Source organism: Mirounga leonina, unplaced genomic scaffold (genome assembly GCF_011800145.1).
Source record: "Mirounga leonina isolate KUSES-001 unplaced genomic scaffold, KU_Mleo_1.0 Mir_362, whole genome shotgun sequence".
In the NCBI taxonomy this organism is placed as follows: domain Eukaryota; kingdom Metazoa; phylum Chordata; class Mammalia; order Carnivora; family Phocidae; genus Mirounga; species Mirounga leonina.
This window is the reverse complement of record NW_023270706.1, coordinates 1-18,847: the sequence shown is the minus strand read 5'-3', so window position 1 is coordinate 18,847 and position 18,847 is coordinate 1. Positions and strand designations below refer to the sequence as shown.

The following is an 18,847-nucleotide window of genomic DNA, read 5'->3' as shown; positions in this document are numbered from 1 at the left end:
ACGGCCGTGCGCCTGCTGCTGCCCGGGGAGCTGGCCAAGCACGCCGTGTCCGAGGGCACCAAGGCCGTCACCAAGTACACCAGCGCCAAGTGAGCTTGCCAAGTAAGCCCCTTGTGAGCCCAACCCCAAAGGCTCTTTTCAGAGCCACGCATGCTTTCAATAAATGAGCTATAATTCTCTTTCTAAAAGCTATTCTCAGATGTATCCTACCGAGCTGAAAGCTAATTACGACCCTTAATTTTCAGTTAGGGCTGAGAAGCATGTGCACGTTTCACGGTCAATTAAAATACCTACCAAAAATTGAGCACTCACTACGAGCAAAAACCGGTTCTATACAATCATTATTACTTTGGTTTCACAAAACTAGTAATTCTAAATGAAAATACCATTTGGAATGTAAAGCCCCTGTTTCCGTGTGCAGGCCTCCACATTCATCGTGACATTGTTCAGGAACTTGGTAAGGATCACTTACCCGGGGCACAAAATGGCAGGCTCTGAAAACTTTGTTCTGCTCAGAGTTTTGCTTTTTCTTTTTAGCATGTAGATCTGTAATACTGAAAAAGGGCAAAGACAATATGAGCTTTCACAGAAATCTTACATAGGTTTTCCTGGTTTGCTACCTTTCCAATTGCTGCCCTTTCAGCTGGGGGGGCCAGGGGGCGCGGGTGGGGGGAGCGCGGTGGGGGGCAGTCTGTGTTGTATGTGCTGTGTCCTAAAGGCACAGAGGGACAGGAAAGGGAGCCTGTCCTGTCTTAGAGAGGCCTTCATCCTGTCAGCTATTATACCTTCTCTCCTAGGAAGCTCTTTTCCATTTACGCTCTTCCTCCGGCAGTATTTAGCTGCGAGGCCCTCTGGGTCACAAGAGAGAAGCCCACTACTCAATCCCGTAAGGTGTCTGACTGACTAGGCGAGAGTTACCCCAGGACTGAGGCCCCCTTCTCAGTACCCAGAACTCTTTCCCCATGTCCCCAGGAGGCAAGGACTGAAAGGAGGGAGAAAGGGAAAGGAAGCCCTTCCTGGCAGGATGTGGCTTCTGCTGTACATGAAAATCTTTCCTGGTGTAGCTGACAACCTGACCTGTTACATCCTCACAGTAGGATGAACTAGAAATGAACACACATGCGCACCCACCCCTACCCACACTCACTATAGAGGATTGCAACAAGAGTGCCCTGAGCCTCAGTGCTGAGCGAGGTAGATTCTGCCACGGAGAATTTGGGCTACAACTCACTTGTTTCTGCCATTAATATCACAGGGATTCAGAATACACCCAGGCTGAGAATTAATTTAGGGATATCGCAAGCTGGTGCCTCTGAGCACCTGGTAAATGCAAAGACACATCCTTTGTGGAGGAATAAGCTTCATTTTCAGGCCTCAACAAATCCCCAAAAATAAGATATCAAAGAAAACGAATGAGCAGCTTTGTGACCAAAATCAACACACAATTCAACAAGACACTATGACCAAGAATAAGAGAAGCACACGATGGAAACAAAAAGAGTACAAAGAAAATTAACAGATATAGATTTCAGATTGCTAACTTTAATATAATTAAAAAGAAAAAAAAGGACTATTTGAAATATGCTGAGGGACTAAGAACACAAAGAATTTTCCAAAAAGATTTAAGAGAACCAAATACAAATTCTAGAAATGAATCTATATATATACAATTAATTATAAGAAAATTAAAATTAAAGGCTTGCTGGATAGGCCAAATAGTTAATTGACCCCAGATGAAGAATTTACATGAACTCTGTAAGCAGAATTTATCCAAAATGCAGGGAGAGAAATGTAAAAGTGAATTTAAGAGATCTGGAATTAGTAGTAAGTGTGTCTGCCATACATCTAATCATGGTACCAAAAAGACAACCAGAGAGAATGGTGCAGGTGTGAGCTTTCAAAGATCATGGCTGAGAATTTTTTATAGAGTTGATGGAGTACTCATGTAATTAAAAATAAATAAAACAGAGTGAAACTCATACAACAAAAGGGGGGTCACTCTGTCACACTGTGAACTAATCCCCGTAAATTCTCACAACAAATGTAAGGCTGATTTTCACAAGGTTCTGCTTTCTAATCTGTTCTGACAGATGGCATCAGACTGAAGCACTTAAAAATTCTTGGGGGGGAGGGAGGACAATTGAGAAATTTATTATTTACATGCACTTTATATCTATCTGATTACTAAACTATGTCAGTTTAATCAATAGTTAATGGACTGTTGACTGGCTTTTTCAGTCCATTAAATCAAAAAGTTTGATATTCTTTCCAATATCTATTTCTGTTAATTACTCCCATCGTGTTATTGTGTTAGCTAAAATCACAAACAATTTGCCATGTTAGCTATGCTAGCAGGCATCACGGTCTTTTTCTTCCTTCTCATTGAAGTGGCTTTGGTTGTTCATGCCTCATGAAAAACTTGTTTGCCTGCGTGCAAATGTGTGTGAGTGTGTAATCTCTATGTGTTGATTAGTTTCCTTCTAAATATATTTTAAGAGTTTTTATTCGGAATGATATGTGAATTTTTGGCATTTGATGGAATCATGTGCTTTTCCTCCTTTATCCTGCTGCAATGAAGTGTAGGTAGATTTCCTAATGTTACTCCATACTTGCATTCCCAGGCCAAATCTTATTTGGTCATGTTGTATTATTATCCTAAATACTGGCTGCACACATTTTAATATGTCAGAGGGATTTTTCCTCCTCTATTCATACATAAAATCATTCTGTGATTTTTTCTTTTTTTTTTTTTAAAGATTTTATTTATTTATTTGAGAGAGAGAGAGAGAGAGAAACAGCATGAGAGGGGATAAGGTCAGAGGGAGAAGTAGGCTCCCCGCCGAGCTGGGAGCCCAATGCGGGACTCAATCCCAGGACTCCGGGATCATGACCTGAGCCGAAGGCAGTCGCTTAACCAACTGAGCCACCCAGGCTCTGTGATTTTTTCTTTTGGGTTCATCCATATAGATGGTGTCATTAAGATTATGGTAACTTCAAAAATCTTAACTATGGCCTCTCCTCTATTATCTACTGCTATGTAACAAACTACCTAAAAACTCAGCAGCTTAAATCAACGAACATTTGTTATCTCGTTTTGTTTCTGGGTTGTCAGGAATCCAGAAGTGACTTGCTGGGAGGTTCTGGCCACGGTCTCTCAGGTTGAAGTCAAGATGTAAACATGGGCTGCAGTCACCTGAAGGCTTGACTGTGACTGGAGGGTTCCCTTCCAAAGTTGGCTCACTCCCATGCTACCCACGTTCCTGTCGGCTCTTGGCAGGAGGACCTTAGTAGGACCTCCATGCCTTGCCACATAGACCTCTCAGGAGGGCTAATTGACTCTCTTCCACAAAGACAAATCATAGAGAGAGTGGGGGAGGAATTAGCCACAAAGTCTCTGAGACCTAGTTTCAAAAGTCGCACGCTGTCACTTCTGCCACTTTCTATTAATTAGAAGCAAGTCACTTAAATGTGGCATATATTCAGAAGGGTAACAAGGCTCCATCCTTCAAGGTAAGGATAGTACATTTGTGAACATATTGCAAAATCACCATATCATCTTTTTTATGCTTTAAATACTTGATTGTAGAAAGTATTTGTGCTTTAAAGAGTAGACAGAAATCAGCTGTATAATCACCTGGACCTAATACTTTTATACGTGGTAGCTTGTTCAGAATTCCAGGAAATTAGACTGCAATTGACCACTATCCACAGAGACAAAAACCAATAAAACTCCCACATGATGTCCTCATGGACTTTTCCCTGAGATTGTAAGGAACCAAACAGTGGTCTCTGCAGTTACATAAAACCAGCACATTGCAGGTACTTATAGAAAATACTGAATGAATCCAATCAATTCATCCAAGAGCTCCTAACCAGCCACCTGTACAGTGAATCTCTGGTTCATGATGGTTGTAGGAATGTCCCACAAAATGGATAGGTATGAAAAAAAAATTAAAAGTGAAAATAAATACAATAAAAAGGAAAAACCCCAGAAAATACTTTGGCTTATGAAAATATAAGAAATTAAGAATATGGAAAAACACAAATTAATAAAATGTACAATTGGACAAGAAGCTAAAGCTAAATTAATAGATTTCAAAGGTAGAATTTGAATTGATGATTGAGTCAGACTTAAAAATAACCTACCATATTTAAAGTGTAAGGTAACAGATTAAGAGGTAGCAAAAGGACATAAAAGAAGAAATTAAAGAGCATAATTTCATCATGACAGCTTATGAGATCCTTGACATGTGTCAAAATTCCTTGCTCAAGGGGCGCCTGGGTGGCTCAGTCCTTAAGCATCTGCCTTCGGCTCAGGTCATGATCCCAGGGTCCTGGGATCGAGCCCCGCATCAGGCTCCCTGCTCCGCGGGAAGCCTGCTTCTCCCTCTCCCATTCCCCCTGCTTGTATTCCCTCTCTCGCTGTGTCTTTCTCTGTCAAATAAATAAATAAATTCCTTGCTCAATTGTACCATGGCAGTAGTTCAGAGTATTTCTTATAAATCAATCATTCAAGAAGTGGTCATTGAATATCTTTGGGCCAGACACAGGCGTGGGCATTAGAGATGCAGAGAGATGAGGTTGTTCTTGACCTGGAGCCCTCAGGTTTGTAGACCATCAAGGAAACTTACAGCTAATTGCTTGCTTTTTTGTTTGCTTGTTTTATTATCATTCACTAAGACCTAAAAAAATGTTTATCACTCTTTGGAAATCTGCTGGCAGATGAATAGACTTGGGCTCATATGGGACTACAAAATTAATTAAGTTAGGCAAAATATTTATCCAAATATGTGAGTAATAAACAGAATACACTAATACTATCATTGTGACATGGTGCAAAGTTAAGGAACAGTCCCATTAGACTGCCCTCATGTCTGACATCAACTGCAAAGTTGATGGGTCTCCAAATCCATCCTCAGATTTGGCAATTTTTTAGATGACTCACAGAATTCACTAAAAGTTATTATACTCAAAGTTGGGGTTTATTATATCAAAAGGATAGAGATTAAAAATAAGTTAATTTCACTCATCTGTGGAATTTTAAGAAACAAAACAAATGAACATAGGGGAAGGGAAGAAAAAAATAAAATAAGATGAAAACAGAGAGGGAGACAAACCATAAGAGACTCTTAACTCTAGGAAACAAAGTGAGGGTTGCTGGAGTGAGGTGGGTGGGGGGATTTGGTAACTGGGTGATGGGCATTATGGCGGGCACTTGATGGAATGAGCATTGTGTGTTGTATGCAACTCATGAATCACTAAATTCTACCTCTGAAACTAATAATATGCTATATGTTAATTAAATTGAATTTAAAAAAAATTTTTTTTAAATAAGCCAAGGTAAGAAGCACATGAGCAGAGTCTCAGAGGTTTCCAACTCAGAGCTAACAGTAGTCCTTTCCCTTTGTGGGTGTGGGGAGTATTAATGCCTCCTGAAACACAACAATATTGTAACAACACAATACACATTGCCAACCATAGGGCTTTATCACGTAAACATGGATGACCGTCCACGTGGCTGATCTTTTAGTCCACAGTCCCCCTGGAGGTCGTCCAGACGCCACATGGCCCAAAGCCTCGAACATAAATGATATTATTACACTCTCCTGTGCAGCCCAAGGCCTCTTGGTAAACAAAGATACTCTTATCCTGCAGGACATTCCAAGGGCCTAGACATCACCTCCCAGCAAAGGGCAAAGGCCACACCTCCCTTTGGATAACGTTAGTGCTTTACTACACACATAGTCCAAAGAAAAATGATACTTTTTACAGTTTTGAATTAGATATCTGTCATTGACCATAACTTGAATTCTCCAACTATTTGCATTTGATGGTTCTGTCATATAGTTTTGGCTATTTCGATTGACTGCGGACCCAAAAGTTATACAGAGTTTTCTTATTGAAGGCTATTTTTTGTACTTTATTCAGATGAACGACTTCAGCAGTCTTGTCCTTGACTTACACTCCCAGCTGCCTTCCAAACCTTGGCTGCAGGAAAGAAGCCTGAGGAGAGGTGGAGATCACGTTGGGGGAAGTTCCGGGTTCTTGAGCTTCATTCTGGTGGCATGTGTTTGCAGCGCTACACAGGAAAAAAGGCTCCCTTTGCTTTACTTGAACAGCAGCATTTGAGTGACTTTTCCTTTCATAACCATGACATCTGCTACCATGGATAGGGAACAGGAATTGTGGAAACGTGAAGGACTAAAGTTTTAGCATTTGGTCTAAAAGGTTAACCATGAAGGTTAAGCTGTATCTCCTAAGTACGAAACAATACAAGTATCACAACCAAGTTATGGCTATTTTTTAGGAAAGACAGAGGAGCATAGGGGGAAGAATAAAGGTGAGAGAAATCGAGAGGGACTCAGAAAAAGAATGGAAGAAGCAAATGGCTACTACAAAAGGACAGACGGAGCCTGAAGACCACAGAGAAGCCACAGAGCACGCTAGTCAAAGAAAGCAGAAAGGGAAAAGAGGGAGTTGAGCGGATAGACCTTGTCATGTTTTGGATGCTTCAGCTGGGTATACCACCTGTTACACACTGAAATACTCCCCGCATTTCTTGGGTTTTGGGGTGAGTGGATGGATTACAGTGTTACCACCTCTGGGAGATACTCTCTGATCAGCAAAAGTCCAGTGGCGCCCTTCTATCCCATTCTTAACTTATTCTGTTCATTCTTCATTACACTTAGCAAAAGTGACATGAATTTGTATACTGTTTCTTTCCTCGTCCCGTTCTCCAGACAGCAAGCTCCACTGGCAGGGTTAGTCTTTTTTGCTGCTGACTCCCCAGAGCCTAAGGCTGTTGCAGGCACACAATGGGCTCTCACTGAGGATTTGCCGCAATCATAACTAATTAAAGTATATGTATATCTATAACAACAGGGATAGGGGCCAGAGCTGAGTTGTTGCAATGGTTCAATAAACTAAGTGACTCAGGCTTTTTGGGACTTATTTTCCACATCTATACAACAACAATAAAATAATTCTAAGAAGTAGTGTACTATTAAGGATTAAGTGAGATAAATCATGTAAAGTTCTTAAAATGCTCATAGATATTTAGTATACACTTAACAATTGTTAGCAAGTACTATATTTTCTTTAGTCACTGAATTAAAAGGACAATCAGAGTAGTCAGTTCTTCTCAGGTCAAAAACTAAAGAAAAAATATGAGCTTTGAACTGCTCAAATCCCACCTGAAGAAGTATATTTGGGGGATTTGGAACAGAGACCATCTTGTTGAGGAATATCTCTTGACTAAGCATGGTTTGAGACATTATCTGTTCATGCGAAAAATGACTTAAGGCATAGGTAATATTGGAGTAAAGATATCTCGTAGCACATTATACGAACGTGTGTTAAAAGACCTCTCTTCCCTGTACATCAAATATCAATACTGATTGCAAAATGGCACCGAAGAAATAAACCATTTTTATTTCTTCAGTTATAGGAGAGAGATGCAGAGAAGAAATGAATGCAATGAGTAACTGAAAATGTGGATGAGCTCATAGAATTTATGAAGTATAAAAGTCTGATCCGCCTGAGAATGATTGATTAGTGTGTATATCCTGCTCAAATCTAACCTGTCCTGGTTTGTTTTACAGATTCATCAGGAGAGCATTACCTCGGGAAGAGCCTAAATAAAAGTGGTTTAGCATTTTCACTGTATTTTTGCTCTGATTATAAAAATAGCATTTACTTCCTTACAGGCCCAGTGACTGGGAATTCATTATTTACCATGCAGTACCTTTGATGGAGACGTCTAAGTGAGGGCAAAACGTCTGTAGATGAGAGGTTATGATTACTCAGACCTGGAGAAATGGAATTCTGCATTCATTGTTGATTCAAATCCCTCTCCCAGATCTCGCCTTTCTAGACATATTTATTTTTCACCTTATACTCTGGCATCGAAGTCTGAGTGGGTAAGGGCTAAGCCCTGTTTTGGCTTTGGTAACGACCCTGAAGGTAAACGGCTCGGTTTAGCTCAGCTCGCATTTGAAGAGTCACCTCCAGCAGCCGAACTAAGGGACACACAGTACTTCAGAGCAGTCCCAAACTTCAGCGTGCACCCAAATCACCTGAAGCGGTTTTTAAAGCACGGATTGCTCGGCCCCACCTCACAGATTCTGATGCCCCGGACCTCTAGCAGGATCGGATTATTTGCATTCCTACACCATCCACGTGCTGCCGATGCTGCGGGTCCGGGGACTCACGCCAGAGAACTGCGCTTTCGACCGGAAGAGGGGATCGCCTCGAAATGCTAGTACCGAACAGCAACACAACTACACTCCGGTTTCAACTGGAACTGCAAAGTCCTAAAAAGCCGCAGCGGCCGTCCTCCACCCTCCGCGTCCACGCAGGCGTGGAAGGGACGCGGCGGCCCGGCAAGCCCCGCCCCCTCAGCCCGGTCTCCTGGCCACGCCCTCCGCGCCGCCCCTCATTGGGCCGTTTCCACGCACGCGTCCCGCCCATTGCGCCTCCCGTCACGTTACGTTCTTCCGGCTGCCCCGCGGGGTCGCGCGTCCTGTCGCTCCCTGCCGCCGCCTTGGCCGGGGCGGGTCCCCGCGGCGCCCCCTGCTGGTGCGCAGACGCTGGTCGCCGGCGTCGCGGAGCTGCGGCTGGCCGTTCGCCGCCAGGCTCTGGGCGGTCGGCGGGGAAGAACGCAGAGCCGAGCGCTGTGCCGCCGGAGCAGCAGGGCGGCGGTGTCCCTGTGTCCCTCCTGTCCGTCCTGTGCAGTGGCCGAGGGAGCCTCGCAGCGCCGCCGCGGGGCCGCCGGCTCGCACGCGCCCTGCTCACGGTCTTCGGGTTTCTGGGACGCTTCCTGCGAGTATTTGAATATTACATAGTATGTAATGGTATTCATTCTAATCCACGTCTTTAGAACTGCTTTTTGATTGCAAGCATGTGAGAAGATTTTTATTTCTACTATCTTAGAAAAATCCTTCCTATGACTCTTCAGATGATGATGAAAGAGTGCAGTATATATGAAACTGGTTTTTTAGTATGTATTGTTATTTTTCTGAAGCCAGGGTTGAAATGTTGAAATTATTAAATGTGTACCTTATAAAGGCGAAAGATTTATACGATCTGAAGAGAAACCAGAGTATGTGTACCTGGTAATAAATCAGGTATTCTGTATGCGTTAAGTGCAGAAGTCACAGATGAAGTATGTTTATCGTGTTGTTCAGTTTTCTATAACCATAAGCATCTTCCTAGGTTGGTATATGAAATTCTAAGAGTCGGACACTGAAAGCTGCCCTACAGTTGTAAACATGAAGTTCTGATCCTGGCAGTTCCTGCGATACATAGTAGCTGTGTGGTCAGGCGCGTCAGGGCCCTGAATGTTACATCGTATCCCTGGACTTTTATTTGTCATTATGGATTATAGTTCTTTCTCATCTCCAGAAGTTCTATTTCATTAGTTTTAAAAATGGGCCTAATTTTGAATGTCCCTTGCTTTTTGCTCGTATTATTCCATTTTTACTCCTTTAAACTTTCAATAGGTATTTCATAGTGTCTATCTGATAATTTCAATATCTGAAATATTTTTCTGAGGGGGGGGATCTCTTTTTTATTTGGAAGCCTAAGTCTTCATAGTGTGGTTTCTTCCTCAATTAGGTCACATTTATTATGAGTGTATATTTGGACACCCCAAATTGCTAGGAGAATGCCTGGCAGGTAATATGTGCTCAATAAACAATGAATGCATGAATAGTTGGAGAGATGATAAATAATAAATAATTGGTGTGTAACCCAATAACGGGTTAAAGACGCTTCCTTCTTGAAAAGGTTTAAGCTTGCCTCCATGAGGCAGCAGAGGGCGCCCAGGGCTCTTTAATTTCAGGAAGCTTTCACTAAAAGTCTAGACTCTAGGTCTTTGGAAAAACCCTTGTAAATTTCCTTTGCCCTTCTCCATAGCGCCACTTCTGAGACAAACAGGTTTCTTAGAAATCTATGCTAGACTTTTTTTTTTTTCTCAAGCCTAAACTTTCTCAAGAGCCCTGGCTCTATGCTAGGTGTCTCCAGTTCAGTTGAAAGGCCTAGAACCCTCTTTTCCCCAAGAGGCTGCCATTAAGTGACAAAGTGCAGAATCTTAATGACATTTGCCCCCAATGAACCCAATCTGCTGTGTTTAGTAGTCAGGCTTCAGCTCCTAGGTGTGTATTGTTCTGGGAGATTTGAGGGTTTTCTTTGGTTTCTTGTTGTCTGGGCCATGATGTGCTAGGGTTTGTTTGTTGTTTATTGAGTCCTTAGCTATTTTGCTTCAGGATGGCTTTCCAGAATATCTTGTTGTCCACACTGGAACAAAAGTCCTTACAGTGCCCCTCTCTATCCCCATTAATACTTTGAGCCTTAAAATTTGTTTAATATTAATACTGCTATACTTGCTGTCTTGTGGTACCATTTTCTAGGCATATTTTCCCCTCATCCTTATTTTTTCTTTATTATTATTTTTTAAATGCATGCATGATTTGTTTTCAGATTCAAGAGGTACACCATCTAATATATTTTGTATTATACACACTTTTTTGATTTATAGAAAAAGAAGCATAAAAAGATAAAATATTGTACATATTCCAGACATCTAATGTCAGGGAGAAAGAATTCCTCTGCACTTCAAGTTCCTTTTAGCTGGACTAAAAATAAAATTGATATGGGACAGATTAACAGTTGAAAATTAAATTTAATACTGTACATTATGGGGAATCCACATAGACATAGACATTTCAAAGACAGGCAAAATAAGGAACATATGTTATTCTGAACTAAGGAGACGGAGGGAAGGGTCTCGGACTTCAGAGGGAGGGAAATAATTCACAGGGGGATAAGAAGAGCAGATGTTTGGTAATTAGATGTTTGCCCTACCATACAAATGGGTCACTCGGATAAAATTTATCTCTGTTAATAAACCTTATTCTAGGAGAGACCACCAATTTAGAGTCTTCTGTTTGGTTAAGGGAGAGACAAAAGTTTTCTTGAGACTGCTGGGTATCAAGTGCCTTTAGCTGAAAATAATCCACATGCCAAGCGGCACATTGGGGCGTGGGGCGGGGGGGGACTGTCCTGAGCCCCTTCAGTTTCCCCATCTGAAACTCCATTGGGAGTTTCACATATTAAGAGTTGAGCAGGTGGGTTGTTTCATCTCATTGATCTAGTCCCTTAGCCCTGACAGTAGTTCAGTTTAGTCAAACTCATTTCAGGAGGCAATAATCCAGATGTATTCTCTGAGTTAGGCCTCTGGTTCAAGTACTCAGGGAATAAATAAGAGGCATTTCTATGGAAGCAAAAGAAAAGCAATGATTAACGATTGGATCAAATGTTAACCCAGTTTTTGAGTCTCGGGATAGCCAGTTGAGAAGACTTCTAGATGTCGGATCTGAAGCATCTTCAACTAGAGTGAGGGCAGGTACTGGCAACCTGACAGATTTTCTTAGATAGTCATTCAGATGTCTCTGGTGATCTTTTGAGTGGCCCATAGAGCAACAGGACAAAGATTGTCTATTCATGAGCTCTTAGGGCAGTTTCTTTACACCAGTCATTTATACTTGGTTTGCCAGGGCTCCAGGAGGAAGGGAAGTTTTAGTTCTCAGAGGATTCGAAGTCAGAAAGATGGAAGAAAAATCAAAATGTTAGTTTGGAGACTTGTAGCCAGGCATTGGGGGACACTAGAAGAATTCCCAATCTAGTTCAGCTTATAATGAATAGTATTAAAATCTTATATCTACAAAGATGCTTTATTGAAACCTATTTTCTCTCTCTACTCACCCTCATTCTTACCAAAGATAGCTATATTAACAGTATTTTGTTTGCAAAATAAGTTTTTCAGTTTCAAAAAATCTTGGCCTGGTTATATAAGTGCAGCAAGACCATGGTTGACCCTATAGACTTTTTAATACCTGCATTGCTGGAACTTTTCAAAGGAATCTCTAGGTAGAATTTTTAATAGCCTCTCAAGGCCAGAAGCCAAGCCAAATCCTTCCCATCAGACTTGACCTGCAATACCTACACATTTGGGTGAGTTCCTCTCTTCTCGAGGTCCCCAAAATATCCTGTGGTTCCTGCACCTGCCAGGAAGTAACCTCTACTCACCTAGTAAGGTTGTTTGGAATTCTGAAAGCAAGGTATCAGGGTGATATATCCAAGGAGCTTTATTGGCTCCATAAACTCAACCTTAGTTCCTTAAAGCTGTCTGGTCATATCTGAGTCTTTGCATGTCTCTCAAATATGACATTCAGTCAAAGCCTTGGTAATATAATTATTGTTTCCAATTATGTCCTGTCATAAGGAGAACAAATGTTTATTGAACTTATGCAAATAAATAAATTGCCATAAAAATATAAGAATTCTCACAAATCTTCTGGAGCATTCAGGTAGGGAGAAACAATACATTATTTTTTATTTCATTATGTTATGTTAATCACCATACATTACCTCATTAGTGTGAAATGAGACATTTTTAAATTTGTTCACAAAGGTGTATTTTGTCAAACTGCTCTAAGTCAGTTAGCTTAAGAGTAAAGGTTTTCTTAAATCTGGAAAAAGTGAAACATTTTTTAAAAGTCAGTAATGTTTGAAATAAAAACTCATAAAAAGTATAACTATCTTCCTCAATTCATTCAATCCTATGTTATTCTTGTTCTGTTTGAATACAACTTTTCCACTAGTTCTGGAAATTCTTACATAGTTCAGCTTTTGGGTTTTGTTTGTTTGTTTAGAGAGAGAGTGTGAGGGGGGTGGGCAGAGGGAGAGAGAGAATCTTAAGCAGGTTCCACGCCCAGTGCAGAGCCCAAAGTGGGGCTCCTTCTCATGACCCCAAGATCATGAGCCAAAATCAAGAGTTGGACGCTTAACCAACTGAGCCACCCAGGCACCCCAATGTAGTTCAGTTTTATGGTCTTAAGGTTACCAGAAACCTGTAGTCAGAATTTTTTCCATGAGTGTCACTAAAGATGAAGCACATTTGCAGGAAACTTTTATAGAGGCAGCTGAGTAAAAATATGACTGTAAATGATAAAAGACTTAAAAATGGCCATGGTGAAGGATCTGATTAGAGCTCATTACAATGCAACTGACAAGGAAATTTGGTTATTTTTGTGACATACAACACTTCAAGATAATAACATATCAAGACATCAGATTTCTAGGAGTCTCACATAATTTTAGATAACAGATGTACATAAATATAACCTAACAGGGTTTAATATCACGTCATTGACAATGCTTCCCATGTAATTTCACATACCAAATAAGCCTATTTAGTTTTATTGCTCACAAAAAAAATTTTTTTTTTAATGTTTCTGGGGCCTAGTGGGAAATTTCACTTAGATTCTGGTCAAAAGACTTCATTTTAGAATTTGATTGTCGGAAGTATGTCCAAAAAACCCACAAGGTTTGAACATTTGATTAAATAGGATCACAATCATTATGAAACAGTATTAATTATCCATTTAATCAAACCAACAAGAAAAGCAATCAGAGGCAAATACAGAAAGTTACATAGTTGTGAATAAAATTTAGCTCTTTCAATATTAAGGCTCTATTTTCTTAAGTAATCAAAGACCCAATAAACAAATTATTTTGGCAAACTTAGAATCATTGTTTTTTTTAAGGCAGATAAAAGGTACAGAAAAAATTTTGTTTACAATTTCTCATGAAGGGCAGAGCAATAGTTTAAGAAAACTTTGTACTTTCAACAAAGAGAAAACAAAAACTTTGCACCAGTGTATTTTTGGTATTAAAACTTATTTACTTATTTGAATTTATCTTAATCTCAGTGAGTATTGACCACACATAAAGTTTCTTTCCAAAGAGTCTTTGTCCATAAACCTACAAATTTCTTTATTTAATACTCAGATTTTGACCTAAATTTTCCCTCTAAAATAACCAGTCTTGCTTTAACACTTGCTTTTCCCTCAACAAGTATGTAGTTTTATTACTCATATTTCTTCTTGCCAAAAACGCATATCTTACTTTCCTCACATAGAGTTGTTATTTCCAGTAGTCTTAATTACATTTCTTAAAATTCTTAATACTTAAAAACCTTAATTTCTAGTGAAAACTAGTAAGCAATTGTGAACTGTTACAACAGAACTCTTCAGGTTGGCAAATTTATGAATCTGTTTCATTATTTTTAGAAACATGTATTTTTTATAATACAATCTTTCAGTAAAGCATAAAATATGTTTATTAACAGACCCAAATTCATCTTTAGTTTCTCTGTAATAAAACAAAAATAGATAAACATGTTCAGTACTTAATGTTTCATTATTTTATCTTATTCAGAAGAGATCTAGATTATCAACAAGCTTAACTTTACTCATCATTTGACTTAGCAAAACTATAAAATTTTAGCTTTCCAAAGACTTTGGAAGCTATTTACAAGTTTACCTACAAAACTTTTTATTTTATTTTATTCTACCCACAAAAACATCATGAGGCATTAGACAGAATCAACCATTATTCTAAGCTCTTTTCTTTCTGACAAATTTTGCAACAGAAATACCCTGAACTTATTTGACTTTTAGTAAACAAAAGCAGAATAAAAATTTTATGTTTAATGGTGATAATTCTAAAAACATGTCCATTTTAATTAAACCAACAAACTTAATTTAGCTTTAATACCAAATATTTTCCCAGATTACATGAATTTTAAAAAGATTTGGATTAGTTTCTAACTTTCTGGATGTTAGAATGCCCAATCTTTATAAGCATGTGCCTTCAAACAAACTAAATAGAGTTCTTCTACGTATTAATTATAGCAATACCATCCAGAGGTAGAGAAATTATCTCACATTAAAACATACATGGACACACTCAAACCACAAAATACAGATAAGATATAAACAAAATTTGGATATTTGTGGAGAGGACATTATAGGCTCAATTTTTTTTTTTTTTTAAGATTTATGTATTTATTTTAGAGAGATCAAGCGTTAGGAGGGGCAGAGGGAGACGGAGGGAGAGAATCTCAAACAGACTCCACACTGAGCTCAGAGCCCAATGCCAGACTCAAAATCACGACCCTGAGATCATGACCTGAGCTAAAATCAAGAGTCAGACACTTAACCAACTGAGCCACCCAGGCACCCCGAGGCCCAATTTTTAAATAGTTCCATCTATCTATCTACTTTTATGAAAAACCTTTCCCTAAAGTTTGCATGTCAAAAAGACTGGCTCCTGGATCGTAGAGAAGATGGAAGTAGAAAATTTATATCAAAATCAGAGGGGTGCCTGGGTGGCTCAGTCGTTAAGCGTCTGCCTTCAGCTCAAGTCATGATCCAGGGTCTCGGATCGAGCCTCGCATCCCGCTCCCTACTCCCGCGGGGAGTCTGTTTCTCCCTCCCCCACTTCCCCACTCCCCCTGCTTGTGTTCCCTCTCTCACTATCTCTCTCAATGTCAAATAAATAAATAAAATCTTAAAAAAAAAAAAAAGGCAAGGAGAGTGTATGTAAGTTTTCTCGAAGGTGCATATTTGGAGCATTTCTGCATGTTATTGTAGGTGCAGTAGTCTAGGCATAAAAGCCCTTACAGAAGTTTGCACTTTAAAAAGCCCTCTTTCTCCGCCCACCCTCACCTACTCCCCCACGCCCCCAGCCCCTCCACCCCCTTTTCTTTTCTATTCTAAATTCAGTCTCAGGAGATTGTGGGATGTGTTTACATTTCAAAGACATGATAAGATTTATAATTTCAAGGGACAGAGAAAGAAAGCAAAGACATTTTTTCCTAGAGTTTCAGGGTAATTGCCATTTAGAAACTTACTCCCCCCCCTTTTAAAATCCAGAACAATTTTGTTCCAATATCCTATTTTTTTAAATAGTATCCACAAACATCTTGAAAGGAATATGCAAGGTTTGGAGATTGGTAAAGATAGGAGGGCTTTAACTTGTTTCTAGAGTTGTAGAGATTTTTTATAGAGATTTGTAAAATAAGGACAGAAGAACTGGATTATAGTCTGAATATCAAGGGATTGGCCCATCTTTTTAACTGAATTTGCTTCTTTATATCACAGAAAATTTTAACTAGAACGGAAACCAAAATATTTATACCTTTGTAAAGTCTATCTAAAGCATTTTAACAAAAGCCTTCTTTTTCTGGGTACACAATTTAAACTTGGCTTCTTTTAGCTCTTAAATATTGGCATTTTGCAAATCATTTATAGGATGGCCTAGGTGATATTTTGGTTATATATTTCCTCAGAAGGCAAAGTTGTGAATATAGTCAAGTAATCTTTCTAATTCCTCTCTAAATTTGGTAGGATCTTTTGAAAGTAGAGGTAAAGGGGCTTTATAATTTAAAAGCTCTGCTGTTGTGCAGGGAGACACGATTTTGTTGTTGTGTTATGGGTGCGGGGAGGGCAGGGAGGGCAGTGGTTCTAGGATACTCCTGCAAAGGGCATTGTATAGGAATGCTTGAGGCTTGGCAGAAGCTGACTACAGAGCCCAGGCAGGCAGGAGCAAAGCGACCCTTATTGCTAGTCTCCTGCTGCTTTTGTTAAACTCTTTTTCTGGCTTTCAGCATTTACCTGAGCAACCTATATACTTTGAACCTAGAGATTAGGCCAGAGTGATCTCTGTAGATCTTGTAGGAAAGAGGAATTAAAATAGGCAGATGCAGCCAAATTTTAATGAGAATTTACATTGGTTGTGGACATTTCTTTTTGTCTTGTGTCTGATTTCTGTTCTTTTATCTTGTCAATGGAGTCCCTAAGGTGAGCCATTATAAAACAACTGAGAGCTCCTTATTATATATATATATATATATATATATATAATATATATATATTAAATACAGCCAATTTAAAGGACCCATTGTAAAAATAAATAAAGGATCCATTGTGTCACCATTGATAAGTAGGATCTATTAATAGTGATTTAAACCAATAAGCCTTTTAATGGCTTAACCAAAGACACAGTAGGTGTCCAGAGAGGGCACAGATGATTCAGCCCACACCCTCCACCATTCCAAAATTTTACTTATGAAATTGGTCTAAGAAAGCAAAAGCTTTCATTGCACAGATGGTAAGGATGGTATAATGAATGTCTCTGGTGTCGCACGAAAATGTGACACATCTCCAGTCACACACCCACTAATCTATGATACCAGGTGGGCGCTTCTGGAATGGGACTTTCCAGCACCAACAAGCAAGGAATGTTGAAACAACAAAGATTCCTATGGGCTGGAACCTCTCATGACAAGCACCCTGAGAGGTGACACAGCTGGACAGAGAGAAAATCTGATCCCCAATCTATTAGACTGGCCATCAAAGTGCACCCTGGTAAGTGCACCCTCCAGATGGTGGAGACCAAAGAGAATATTCACATTAGTCAAAAGCCAAGCTCTTAGGACATAGAACAAGACAAAAGGAAAATATTAACAGATTTAAGCCTTGGGTCTCCTGGAACCACACTGATACCCAGGAGGTATTTGCTGTGGGGTCGGGACTGCGTGTTGTTTTATAGTGCACTAACTTCACGGAAGTTTACTTGAGGTTGGGGGTGACCTAGTGTCAATATAACCCTTTCCGTGACCTGCGTATCCTATCTTGGGAGTCTTCCTGAGCTAGCCAGCTCTCTAACAGCTTTCAAGTGCTCAACCCATGCCCACAAATTATGGGGCATTGGCTTCCAAGAAGTCCCTTAGCAACAGACCACAAAAAACACAGAAGACGCAAAGGAAAACAGAGAACATATATGGGAGAAAAAGGATCAGTTAGTTACTAAAGAGTACTCCGCCAAATTAAGCAGTCACTTAGCCCAAGGAACTAGTTCCACAAATATTTTCTCCTGCTAATCTAAATTTAGAAAGAGAGAAAAGAACTCTCACCACACTTGCTCCATCAGATTCCACAGAGATTGGAAGAGGCTGACAGGGTAAATCTTACCTGCTGCCAGCTATGTGGCAGATGTCCCAGGGTCTCTAAGCTGCTGCAGTGTCTGGGGCAAGCAGTATCCACTGAGTTAAAGTATCCTGCCAACTATGCCAACTGTTGGGGAGCAAGCATTCCTGTCCCCTCAAAGCTCCTTGAAGCTTGACATTAAAAAATTAACGAGAGAAAACCAACTTTATAATGTACATACGGGGAATCCACAAAGACATGGAAATTCCCAAGACAAACAAAATGAGGTATATATATGTGATTCTAAACTAGGGGAAGGAGAGTGGGAGTTTGAGATTTCAGAAGAAAAGAATGGACGTCATATGGCAAAGAGAAGAACCGATGTTTGGTAATTAGATGACTGCCCTGCCATAGAGATGGGTCACTCAGATAAAATTTATCTCTATTAGTAACCCTTATTCAGAGAAGACCCCCCCCAAATTTAGATTCTTCTCTATGGTTAAGAGAGGGATAAAAATTTCTTGAGTCTGCAGGGTGTCAAGTGCCTTCAACTCAAAATAACGCACATGCTAAAGAGGCACATTGAAAGGGCAGTGGCCGGTCCTGAATCACTACAATATAAAATAAACTGAACATGTTATACACCAGGATACCTCCCTGGCATTTCAAAACACAAGAGAACGTAATTTCTAATATTGAAAATTAATCCACAAATTAATCCGCACTGCTATTACTAATCAGAACTTCTTTTCATAAAAACTTCAACTAGACTAAAGCCTCCAGGCTGATCTGGGGAAACTGCTCTCAGGCTATGACCAATGGGAGAGTAGAGCTCGAGCCAATCATGAGCCTGCAGGCCACACCACTAGTTGACGAATCAGCGGTCGCAAAGCGCATTCCTCATTTGCATAGGGTTGCCTACAAATAGGCAGGACCCGGAGGCGGACTCCATTTTCTGTTCTGCCAGGAGGAAGCGCAGTCAGGATGCCCGAGCCCGCCAAGTCGGCCCCGGC

The 18,847-nt window shown here is 40.1% G+C and overlaps 1 long non-coding RNA gene across 1 annotated transcript; it reads left to right on the top strand.

The window, feature by feature from the left end:
• The first annotated feature begins 10 nt into the window (after positions 1 to 10).
• LOC118027160 lies at positions 11 to 9,347 on the top strand. Its single transcript, XR_004683779.1, has 3 exons — positions 11 to 102; positions 5,929 to 6,571; positions 7,707 to 9,347. It is a non-coding gene; the product is annotated as an uncharacterized LOC118027160 (long non-coding RNA).
• Positions 9,348 to 18,847: the final 9,500 nt, after the last annotated feature.